We start from the raw sequence: 13,228 nt of genomic DNA, 5'->3' as shown, positions 1-13,228 counted from the left end.
TCCAGAGTCTGTAAGTGGTCAGCTTAAAGACAAAGGCACTTACTGGTCCATGATGTATCCATTATTGAGCAGGTCCCAGAAAACCCACCAAATGAGCCTATCTTAGGGAAAATTCAGCTAGGCAGGGAAGGAGTAGAAATAAATCAACCTCTTTGACATTTAGGTTGCTATCTTAGGGTATTCTAGACTATAGCCACCTACTAAAGGCCCCCTTTCCCTGTCTGCCTCACCAAGGAAACTGTCTAGGTTCTATAGCATCTCGTTAGCAATGTGTTACAGCAATAAAAAGTGAATTTAATGACTGAACAAGGAAACTGAGGCTTCGAAGTCTGTATTTTAATGAATTCAAATAAACACTCAAATAAGGTAAGGATTTATTGCAAGGGAAGTTTTTAACCTAGACTAAACATTTCACACAAGTTCTAGGGAGCTATGTAAAATTCATTCAGAAAACCTAAAATTACTACCCTTTTGTGTACTGAGCAGATGAAAAACTATAAGACAGATTGCCAGGGATATGGTTGCATTGTAAACGCTAGCTTTTTACAAATGCTGCTTTCATCTACCAAGTTAGTTACAATTTTCTCTCCTTCTCTCCTTGCTTTGAGATGCACCTGTACTAGATACTTTACTTGTTGCTGTAACCAATTACCTGACACGAACCAAATTAAGGAATATAAGGGTTTATTCTGGCTTACAATTGAAGGGGACAGTCCATGATGATGGTGAAGGTGTGATAGCAGAAATATGAGACCAAACTTGTCACATTGCAGCAAGAGTTAGGAAACAGAAGCCAAATAGGAAGTGGGGCCAGGCTTTAAAACCACTGACCCACTTCCTACAGCAAGTTTTCACTTCTTAAAGGTTCTACAGGACTACTAGCTTGAGACCAAGTGCTTAAACACATGAGCCTATGGTGAACATTTCATATTCAAATCCAACAACTACTGGTTATATACATTTTCCTCCACTCATCCCAAAGATGTTTACCTCCTGTCTTCCATGGCTTAGGTTCCCCCAAAAGGGACCTACAGACTCTGTAGTGGACCACATAAAGAGGTCCTGTTCCTCATCAAAGGGAGAAGAATTCACTCCTACAAAGAGGTTGTTCTAAAGAATTTTCTGAGGCTTACAATTGTTCCTCAACATTCTTAGCCTGACTCAAAGAAATCCTTTCTCAAAACAAAAACATAAACTTAGAAAGTATTGTGAGAAAATGTGCATAATGCACTGTTAAACTTAAAAACACAGCAGGGTACCACTATAGATGGTATGGTAGCAGATGTTTAAAAGCTCACTGTTCAGGTCCTCACGTTCATCCAGAATGCATTGCCACAGCTCTGCAGGTTGCTCAAGTGTGAGAGCATGCCTGAGTCATTTGCAAATGACTGCTGTCTTCAGCCACTCCAGTTCCCTGCTGCCTGGCAGTGCAGCCTTGACCACTTGGGGTGATCAGAAAGAAAGACAGACACAAATAACACAGTAGAGCTGGAACTGGGTGGTCTACAGGTTCTGCTCCACCTAACCAGCGTGGGTTTAATTTATACATTAGCAGAAAAGCTTTGGCAACTACTTTCTTTTGTCAAATATAGGGAAAACATGGGAACGGGAGTGGGGGGAAGTGGCGGACAAAGTCAGACATGTAGGAATGAGGTAGCTGCAGATGTTTTTCTGTTTGTACTGTTTTCTACACAAGGTTAGGCCTGCACAGATAATCAAGAGGAGGAATTAAGGAGCAGCTGTGCATTGCCCCTGGTCAGCTGGTGACTGTACCAACTTCAGCTAAACACAGACGTGACTGTTCCTATGTCAAACCTCCAATTGATTGTGGCTCTGCCCAGTGCAGGACCTTTTCTATAAGTGTAGAGCAGTATTGTGCTGTGGCTTATCACATGCAACTCTTTATACCCTGCCCCATACCAGTGCCCCTCTCCTGGTTCCCACCTGGCTCCCAGTGTTTGGAGCACTTGGGATTAATACCATGACCATCAGGGACTATGAGAAGGATCAGCTCAGATCTCTGCTTATGTTTCCTTTGAAGCAACTTTTTTTTGTTGTTTATTTTTACTTATTTGAAAGTAACAGGCAGAGTGAGAGAGAGATAAAATGGGTGCATCAGGGCCTCCAGCCACTGCAAATGAACTCCAGACACATGCACCACCTTCTGCATCTGGCTTACTAGGGAATCAAGCCTCCGAGGGGGATCCCCAGGCTTCACAAGCAAGTGTTTAAATGCTAAGCCATCTCTCCATCCCTGAAGCAACTTTATATATATATATGTATGTATGTGTGTATTTTATTTTTATTTATTAACTTCTATACTTACAGACAACAAACCATGGTACTTCCCTCCCCTTCTTCTCCCCTCCCTTCCCCCACTTTCTCTTTCATAGCTCTGCTCTCCATCATATCCCTTCCCTTTGTCCATTAGCCTCTCTTTTAATTTGATGTCATCATCTTTTTCTCCTATTATGAGGGCCTTGTGTGGGTATTGTGAAGCAACATTTTTATTAGACAAGGCTTCACTTTGTAGCCTAGTGTGGTCTGGAACTCACTCTATTGACCAGGTTGGATTTGCACTTAATCCTCTTTGCCTCCCAAGAGCTGAAATGATAGGTGTGAATTGTAACTTTTTATAATACAAAACCTGACCACAGTCGGGCATGGTGGCACACACCTTTAATCCCAGCATTCGGGAGGCAGAGGTAGGAGGAGTGCCATAAGTTCGAGGCCACCCTGAGACTCCATAGAGAATTCCAGGTCAGCGTGGACTAGAGTAAGACCCTACCTCGAAAAACAAAAAAACAAAAACAAAAACAAAACCTGACCACAAAGCCAGGGTTAGTGGTGCAGTCCTGTGAGCCCAGCACATAGTGGGTAGAGGCAATCTTCTCTTTGATTTTTGAGGTAAGTAGGATCTCATGTAGCCCAGACTCACTTTGGTCTCAATATGTAGTTGAGGGTGACCTTGAACTCTGGATTATCCTGTCTCTACCTCCTGAGTTCTGAGATTAACAGGCTTGTGTCACCATGCTGGGGTGGGGCGGGGGAGAGAGAGGAGATCACACTGGAACTAGGTAAGGCAAATTCTCTGCCACTCAGCTAGTCCTTCAAATCAAAATTATTATTTTTTTCCCCAAGATAGCAAAGACATAAAATCCTGCACAAGGATGTTTACAGCAGCTTCATTCATGATTGCCAAGATTTGGCAACAGCCAAGATGTCCCTCATCTTAAATGGGAAAACATTTAGATAGAGAGATAACTCAATATTGAAAAACAAAGAGCCCTAAAACCATGAAAGGACATGAAGGAAGCTTACAAGCATAGTTCTGAGGGACAGAAGCCAGTCTGGGCAGGGCTACAACACTGATTCTCCATTGCATGGCATGCTGGGAGAGGCCAAACTAAGGAGGCAATGAAAGAGTAGTGTTTCTCAGGATTAGAAAGGAGGAGCATGGAGGACTGCTAAGACAATGAAAGTGCTCTGCGTGGCCCTTCTGTGGTGCCTGCATGTCACTGTACATCTGTCAGCCCATAGACATGGGCCATTATTGTTATATGCAAAGACACATACTCTCATGTATTCTGACCCACAGACATGAACTGTTATTATTACATATGACCTATAGCCACAGACCATTATTATTACATGCAAATGTACATTCCATCATGTATTCTGACATTCTCCTCTTTCCAATGCTGACCTCTTGGAATCCTTATTCCTTAACAATTTAGTGGTGAAAGGAAGATCTAAAAAGTCCAGCAGGTAAAGGATGGAGGAACGTGGCTCCTAAGAGCACTGTTGAATGTCACAGCCCTAGGAACTGAGAGCTGCCAAACAAAAATTGGGAAGAAAATGGAAAGCTTTGGAAAAAAATGATAGAAAAAAACACTACCTTGAACTTGAGGCAAATTTCCCACATTCCCAATTAAATTTTTAGTGGGATTTTTTTCATATAGAATTTGAATCGGGAAATTACATAACCCTCCATAGACAGCTCCTCCTGTAGCATCTGTGGAAGCCTGAGGGGCAATAGCAGAAGTACCATGGTTTGTTGTCTTGGGCAGAAGCCCTGAACAGCTCACTGTGCTTTTAATGTTCATATTTTCTTTTAATTTTATCTTTTTCTGGAAATTACTAAGATGATTCATAACATGATATTAACTCTTAAAATTTTGAGTTCAAGAATTAGCACTACAGAAACTTCACTGGTTTGGGCTAAGGATGTAGCTCAGTGGTAGAGTGTGTATATGCATAAGGCTCCAGGTTCAATCCCCACCACTGGGGGTGGGAGAAACTGAATGTCAGTTTTAGTCAGCTGTACAACACTGATTGTAAATATCAGGGAGATCCAAGAATGGAGACTTTGAAGGTCAAGCTAATCAACTCTTGGGGTCATTATAGGGACAGCTAACTCTATTGCACTGTGGGAACCCTGCTTTCTGCTAACTGAGTCCTACCAGGAGTAGAGGATCCAATTGCAGATGGAAAAAGCATGAGTACACACATCTTATTGAAATCCTTGACAGCTCTGTCACTAACATTGAACTGAGAACTATCCAGAAGTAAAAGTTGAGGTCCTCGTCATTTAGAGTCAATGATTCAGGGATCACAGAGGCTCTTCTCAGGCTGCAAGTAAATGAGTCCATGTGGGTAGAGACACATCAATTGTAAGATTGGCTGGAGCCAGCAGAGTGGCTATTGTGAGACCAAGGGTTTGGTTAGTACAGAAACAAGTACAGGGACAGGTAGATGTCTCAGTGGTTAAAGTGCTTATAAAGTCTGCTGGCCCTAGTTTGATTTCCCAGTACCCACATAAAGCCAGACACAAAAAATGGTACATGTATCTGGCATTCACTTGCAGCAGCAAGAGTCCCTGGCGCGTGCGCATGCACACACACACACACACACACACATGAATGTATGAATGAATGAATGAATATTTTAAGAAGAAACTAGCCCAGGTTTAATATCCATGTGGTTGTCAACAGTGTTTCCCCAGGCATTGTGTGTGTGCGCATGTTTATGAGCATGAGTGGAGGTACACAGGTGTAATGGCACATATATGAAGGTCAAAGGACAACTTTTAGGTGTCAGTTCTTGCCTTCTACTTTGTTTTGAGTTGATGTCTTTTTTTGGGGTGGGGGCAGGGTCTCACTGTAGCTCAGGCTGACCTGGAATTCACTATGTAGTCTCAGGGTGGCCTTGAACTCACAGCAATCCTCCAATCTCTGTTATCTCGGCCTCCGAAGTGCTGGGATTAAAGGCCATTATGCCTGGCCTTTGAGGCAATTTCTTTAATTGTAGTTCACCACTCTGTTCACCTCAAGCTTCCAATGGATTCTCCTGTCCCCAACTCTGAGCTTACATAGATGTGCTGAGATTACACTCACCTATCACAGTATCAGCTTTACATGGGTTCTGGGCATTTGAATTCAAGTATTTATGCTTGCTCAAGCCCTTTATCCACAGCTATCATCCAAGCCTCCAATTCAAGCTTTGTGCTAAGATGTAAAGTGTAGAGGCAGGAAGTACTTCATATTCTTGTCTTGGGGTCCAGAAGGAGAGATATATACTCCGAGGCCACAGACTAGAAAAACCAAGGAATGAGCCACTGCAGTGGGCTCAGTTGAGTCCTCTCAAAACTCAGCTGTTGAAGCCCCAGCTCCAGTGGAACTGAATCTGGAGACTGCACCTGCAAGGAGAGGGTTGAACCTAACTAAAATGATCACAGTGTAGGGCTCTAATCTAGTATGATTGCTGCTCTTATAAGAAGTGGGAAAGGTACTGAAAGGTACTGTCTCACTTACCTTCTTGTTGCTGGAACCAAACACCCAACCAGAAGCAGCTTATGGAAAGAAAGGACTAAAGTTTCATGTTGGGGAAAAGCATGGCAAGAGCAGGGAGCTGGGTGTCATGTCTCTACAACAGCAGGAAGGAAAGCGAAAGAATGAGCTCACTGTGGCAGAAAGACACCTGCTCCATCACAGCTCTACCTCCCAAAGGCTCCACCAGATGGGAGTAAAGAATGACTCCTAATCATTAACAATGAGGCTAAGGGGACATTTCCATTCAAACATCTTAGGTACCACATGATTGTGCCCTCTCTCTCCCTCTTTCCAGCTCCTCCTCTTTTCTCTCCTCCAAAGGTCACAGAGAGAAGGCCATGTGAGAATGCAGTGGCTTGTTGCTGTCTAAAAGCTAGAAAGGAGCCAAATCTGGGCCTTCCAGCCTCTAAAACTGTGAGGAATAAATATCTGTGATTTAAGACTCAAGCGGAGAGAGGGCAGCCGCGATCCCGCCGCCCCAGCGAGCCGGGCCCACGCCCAGGCCAGCGGCGGGCAGGATGAGACCGCGCCCCAGCCCCGGCCCCAGCCGCAGCCGCAGCCGCAGCCGCAGCGGTGGCGCCGGGCTCTGAGCGCGGGGCGCCCCGGGCGCGTTGCGCAGCTGCTCCAGCGCACAACCCCGCCGCCGCCCGCCGCTCAGGGAGTGCCCGAGGCTCAGCGGGGGCCCCGCGCCCCGGCGCCCGGCGAGCAGGAAGCGCGGGCCACGCACGGCGGGGGGACCCAACAAAGTGTCCAGGCGGGCGGGCGAGCGATGCTATCAGAAACTTCGTGAATACTTTCATTCAGTTTAAGAAGCCCATTATTGTAGCAGTTAATGGCCCAGCCATTGGACTAGGAGCATCCATATTGCCTCTTTGTGATGTGGTTTAGGCTAACGGAAAGGCTTGGTTTCAAACACCCTATACCACCTTCGGACAGAGTCCAGATGGCTGCTCTACAGTTATGTTCCCCAAGATTATGGGAGGAGCGTCTGCAAATGAAATGTTGCTCAGTGGGCGGAAGCTGATTGCACAGGAGGCGTGTGGCAAGGGCCTGGTCTCGCAGGTGGTCTGGTCAGGGACCTTCACCCAGGAAGTCATGGTTCGCATCAAGGAACTCGCCTCATGTAACCCAGTTGTCCTGGAGGAATCCAAAGCCCTGGTGCGCTGCAACATGAAGCTGGAGTTGGAAAAGACCAACGAGAGGGAGTGCGAGGTGCTCAAGAAGACCCGGGGCCCCACCCAGGGCATGGACTCCATGTTAAAGTGCTTGCAGAGGAAAATCGATGAATTTTGATTGGTGGGCTGCTGGCGGACAATAGGAACTGGTTTGCGTGGGACATCTGCGACTCCTGGTTGCCACGGCCCATCCTCACAGCTTGAAGTTCGCCCATAGCTCACACTTGGAAGCAGGACTGGGAACATCCAGACTATTTATTACCAAGGAGTTTTTAAGTGTTGTAACCTTAAAATAAAACTACAAAGCTCCTTTGTCCAAACGTCATTATTTTATACTCTTGTGCAGACAAGTATGAAAACGTGTGGTGAACACCAGACTGCTTTTGGAAGCCCTAGTTTTTCTCTGGCTAGTACTGTATTTAAAAAAGAATTGATTTCTATTCATTTTGGATGACAGAGAAGTTTGGAATGTTTATTTTGCTCATATTTTTCCCCTTCTAGAACACAGACCAGAGATGTGTCTGCCTCTCCTTCCTCCCCACATGGAGATGTAGAAAGATGTGAAATGTTTCCCCTGTCTCTGAGGGGAGAGGTGCAAGTACCTCAGTGGTTTAAAAAAATGCTAAATTAAAATTTACCTTGTAGGGAAAACATTTCTGATGAAAAGCGCAGCCGGCAACTTACGGTCTATTCTCCCTTTTCCAGATACGCCCGCCCTTCTCCATCAGCGCAGACACCGCTGTCTGGGGAAAGCTTATGTTGCAGTATTAGTGAGTCCTGACTAGCTGAGATATGGATAGCTAAGTTACACGTTAGTCTTAGTGAGTTTTCAATCATTTTTCTGACCCTTTTGAAAAATAACTATGTAAGTGCTTTGTGGCAGGGTGAGAAATGCTACTTTATACACAGTTTGGTTTTCTATCTGCAAATAAGATTGATGTATTATACCAAAAAGTACTTTTATGTTTATAAAATGTAATTTTTAGGTTCACTTAGAATATATTTTATTTAATAAGTTAAAATTCTCTTGGCACAGTATTAAATACAGAAACTCAAAGAAGAGCTACCTTATATTTGACATTTAATGTTCCTGGCCCTGCTTCATGTCTCCACCACACACTGAGCGCAGTATAGTGTCCACGAGCACCCCGGAGTGGGGCCTGACCCTGACTCCAGACGCCTCTCCTTACTCAGGCTTCTGGGCTTGCAATCATAGTGAATGTATGAAGAATGAAATAAAGTCAAAACCTTATTTTTGTACAGTTTTGAAGTTTATACTTAGAACTGACTGCCTCCCTGACGGCATGGAGGGCTGTGCAGTGTGTACATCTGCCTTTACCTGGGATTGATTGGTACAGTATTTTTGCATCTGTGGGACCTACTTTTTGTTCAGTAGTTTGAACTATATATAAACTGTACAATCCGTAAAAGTTTTTATAGAATAAATATTCAGCTATGAAAACTGGTTAAATAAACTAATATTTCTTAACACACACACACAAAAAAAATAACTGTGACTTAAGCTACCCAGCATGCATGACCTGGTTATAGTAGCAGACTGGTATAGCAGGTCTCTCCTTTCACAACATCCACAATATATTTGATACAGGAATTTCCTCTAAAACATGGGGCCCATTTGGCCATCCCCCAAAATTATTGTGGTTGGTCTACCAGCAAGCTACAAGTTTCCTTAACAGTGACAGGTTTACATTCACATCCTATGGAAATTAACTGTCCAAACACCCTGGTGATGAGAAATTTGGTTTTGTCCTTTCACATGGGAAAGCCTGAGAAAGGACCCAGATAAACTAACTTTTGGGTAGAAGTACTCCATAGTGTGGGGTCAAAGCCAATGCTCTCTTCTCATTCTGTACTGAAGAATTTCGACAATGTTTGTGCATTCATGCATTACTCCTGTGTGCATGGGAGAGCTAAAGATCACACTGGAGAACAGCAACAGTACAGTGAAAAAAATATTTAAAGGCTACAAAGTAAAGCAGACTGTTACAAAAGTGGGAAAGAAACCAGAGGGAAAACTCACTCAACAGCAGAGACAGGCTTTATCTAGGAATGCCTGAGAAGGGCCCTGACCCTGCATGGTCAGAAGCCCCTCATCTTACATTACTTATGGGGCTGTGGGGGTCATGGGAATTCCTTAGTTTCAGAGCAGTCCACCTTGCCTCAGGGCTTGGACCACAACAGGAAAGTAATAATGGGGATGGGTGGTTGAATCACTCTTGGGAGACAGTTACAATGAAGTGTCAGTCAAAGTTCAAAAATGGAGTCATTCTGATTCTAACACTGACCAAAGCTGGTGGTGGTCTCCCTCACTCCCATCCCTAATCTATTGCTACAGCCGCAGAGGTCTCATACAAAAACATACATAAGATAATGTCACTTCTCTGACTATAGTCCCTTAGTGACTTTGATATCCTCAGGGAGTATGCAAACCCTTGTGGCAGACTGCACTGTGTAGTGTTGTCCTTGCTAATTATCCAGCCTCCCATCTCAGGGCTGTTCTTTCTTAATCTTTTTAGCAATGCTGGACTTTAACCTGCTTGAAGTCTTGTCCTCTGCTGTTTTTTTTTTTTTTTTTTTTTCCCTTTCTTTCCTTAAATTCATTTGTGGCCTAGAGAGATGGCTCAGGGGCTAAGGTGCTTACCTGCAGAGATTAACAACCTGAGCTCAATTTCCCAGTACCTATATAAAGCCAGATGCCCAAAAGTGGCACATGCATCTGGAGTCTGTTTGCAGCAGCTGAAGGCCCTGGTAACTATTTTCTTTGTCTGTCACTATTCTCTCTCTGCTTACAAATAAATAAATAAAAATAATAAAAAAATGTATTTGTGCATATGCATGTGTGCACACACCAGAGTATCTTGCTCCTCCAAATGAATGCTTTAACCCACATGGGCAGGCTTTGCAGGCAAGCACCTTTAACTACTGAGCCATCTCCCCAGCCTTCCTTTGCTTTTTTTTTTTTTTTCTTATTCAAAGCAGGGTCTCACTTTGGCCCAGGCTGACCTGGAATCTACTATGTAGTCTCAAGCTGGCCTTGAACCCACAGTGATCCTCCTACATCTGCCTCCGGAGAGCTGGGATCAAAAGCATGGGACACCACACCAGGCCCCTCCTCTGCTTTTATTAGGCAAATATATTTTTTCTCTTTCCATAGGATAATTTCCATTCAGTGAATTTAAATGTTTCTTCCTCAGAAAAAGTGCCCTGGGCACAGTTCCTTGAACTCCCACCCAAGGCTCTGCCATATCTTAGTCACATTTTATTATGTGAATTCTCCTTTTCAACATTGTCTTAGAAGCCACTCCCCTGTGAGGCTGCGGACCCTGAGCGGCGGCCGCTGGTCCAGGCGCCGTGGCTGCGGAGCTGACCTGCTGCTGTGAGGCTCTGGCTGCCGAGCTCGCCTAGTCGGTGTGAGCCGAGGCGTGAGGTCCCCGGCCCCGGGGCGCTCGCTCAGGTAAATATTTCCATAACCTTATGGAGAGAAAGGACTTTTGAGACATGGCTTGATAACATTTCTGTTACATTTCATTTTCTGAGGGACTTGCAGAAAAATGAAACTCTGGATCGCCTGATTAGTCTGAGTGGGGCAGTCCAGCTAAGACATCTCTCCAATAACCTGGAGACTTTCCTCAAGCGGGACTTCCTCAAACTCCTTCCCTCAGGGCTCAGAGCAGTCCACCTTGCCTCAGGGCTTGGACCACAACAGGAAAGTAATAATGGGGATGGGTGGTTGAATCACTCTTGGGAGACAGTTACAATGAAGTGTCAGTCAAAGTTCAAAAATGGAGTCATTCTGATTCTAACACTGACCAAAGCTGGTGGTGGTCTCCCTCACTCCCATCCCTAATCTATTGCTACAGCCGCAGAGGTCTCATACAAAAATTTTTTATTTGTTAAAGTGGCTCGATCCTCAGACTTTACTCATGTGCTGCCTCATCTCTAAGCAGTGGAATAAGGTGATAAGTGCCTGTACAGAGGTGTGGCAGACTGCGTGTAGAAATTTGGGCAGATAGATGATTCTGTTCAGGACGCTTTGCACTGGAAGAAGGTTTATTTGAAGGCTATTTTGAGAATGAAGCAACTGGAGGACCATGAAGCCTTTGAGACCTCATCATTAATTGGACATAGTGCCAGAGTGTATGCACTCTACTACAAAGATGGACTTCTCTGTACAGGGTCAGATGACTTGTCTGCAAAACTATGGGATGTAAGCACAGGGCAGTGCATTTATGGTATCAAGACCCACACTTGTGCAGCGGTGAAGTTCGACGAACAGAAGCTTGTGACAGGCTCCTTTGACAACACTGTGACCTGCTGGGAATGGAGTACTGGAACCAGGACCCAGCACTCCCTGGGGCACACTGGGGCGGTGTTTAGTGTGGACTACAATGATGAACTGGGTATCTTGGTGAGTGGCTCTGCAGACTTCACTGTGAAAGTATGGGCTTTATCTGCTGGGACATGCCTGAACACACTCACTGGGCATACAGAGTGGGTCACCAAGGTGGTTTTGCAGAGGTGCAAAGTCAAATCTCTCCTGCATAGTCCTGGGGATTATATTCTCTTAAGTGCAGACAAATATGAAATCAAGATTTGGCCAATTGGGAGAGAAATCAATTGCAAGTGCTTAAAGACGTTGTCTGTCTCTGAAGATAGAAGTATCTGCTTGCAGCCAAGACTTCATTTTGACGGCAAATACATTGTCTGCAGTTCGGCCCTTGGTCTCTACCAGTGGGACTTTGCCAGTTATGTTATTCTCAGGGTCATCAAGACATCTGAGGTAGCAAACTTGGCCTTGCTTGGCTTTGGAGATGTCTTTGCCTTGCTGTTTGACAACCACTACCTGTACATCGTGGACTTGAGGACAGAGAGCTTGATTAGCCACTGGCCTCTGCTGGAGTACAGGAAATCAAAGAGAGGCTCCAGCTTCCTGGCAGGCGAAGCGTCCTGGCTGAATGGACTGGACGGGCACAATGACACGGGCTTGGTTTTTGCCACCAGCATGCCTGACCACAGTATTCACCTGGTGTTGTGGAAGGAGCATGGCTGACACCATGAGCCATTACCACTGACTGACTTTGGATGCCAGGGCTGTGGGTTTTGGGTGCAACCTTTGTGGTAGCCGACTGCATGAACCAAAGTTCTCACCTAATGGTATCATCATGCAGTGCACAACAATCATTTATCAATGTTATCCAGGGGCCAGGGCTTGGGCAGGGAGGGCTTGTTTTATTGACATACACCGCAGCATGCTAATGGGGCACACCATTGACTTCATTTGTACTTAGTTACGTTGGTCAGTATAAGAGGATAGATACATTTTAGGGTTTGTCATTCTTGAGTGGAATACTGGTTTTAAGTAAAGAAAGTTAAATGATTCATTAATCTGCTAACTGGTTGCCTATGAAATCACAGTCTCTTATTAAAAGCTTTTTACCATAAAAAAAACATTATCTTAGGCAAGAAAGCACTTATCATTCCATTATCATCTGCTTTAATGCTTCCCTCCACTGCCCACCATCAGAGCTGCAAACTTGTCGGAGTAGAGGTTAAAAGATTTGTTGACTGGCTTTCTGATTGGCTAAGAGACCCACTTAGTATAAAGGAACACATATCTGGAACTAGGAACCAGGTCAGAATCCTATGGAGACAGATTATGCTCTCCAATGACAAGCTTTCACTAGTCTTCTTTGGCTAAAAGAGGGGCCACGTCCATCAAAATCTCCCTAAGTTAATAACACTTATTCCATTTAACCTAAGCTGACTTCACTCTCTTTTAGAGAACTTGTTTTTCTTTTTATTTTTCTGAATATAGCAAGATCCAAGGAGATAAACCATCCCTCGCACTTCAGTCAAGGCCCAGGTGTACCACACAGGAATTGGGAAGATGAACAACAGTGCTGTTTCCATGGTGAACCTGACAATCAGGGCCAGGGGGAGGGAGACAGATGCTGTGGATACTCAACACCTACTAAAGCAGAGATCCAGAGGCTCCTACAAGCTCATCACTAAAGTAGACTTAACACACACCCACTATGGTCAAGGAATTTTGTGGAAGACAGGGCCAGAAATATTGAAAGGGTCACATGTTCAGAGTCATACCTGGGGGCATTGCCTTCCCCTCCCCATAACTGACTATGGCTCTCACAACACATAACCCACAACTACATGGGGAAATACCAGCAATCCCACTGAGGTGGG

General features: G+C 44.8%; 2 pseudogenes; both read left to right on the top strand.

The window, feature by feature from the left end:
• Positions 1 to 5,756: 5,756 nt before the first annotated feature.
• Positions 5,757 to 7,223, top strand: LOC123453580 (annotated as a pseudogene).
• A 1,672-nt stretch (positions 7,224 to 8,895) lies between these two features.
• Positions 8,896 to 12,077, top strand: LOC123453579 (annotated as a pseudogene).
• Positions 12,078 to 13,228: the final 1,151 nt, after the last annotated feature.

Source organism: Jaculus jaculus, chromosome 12 (genome assembly GCF_020740685.1).
Source record: "Jaculus jaculus isolate mJacJac1 chromosome 12, mJacJac1.mat.Y.cur, whole genome shotgun sequence".
NCBI lineage: Eukaryota > Metazoa > Chordata > Mammalia > Rodentia > Dipodidae > Jaculus > Jaculus jaculus.
The sequence above is the reverse complement of the archived record's forward strand: the minus strand, read 5'-3'. Positions and strand labels throughout refer to the sequence as shown.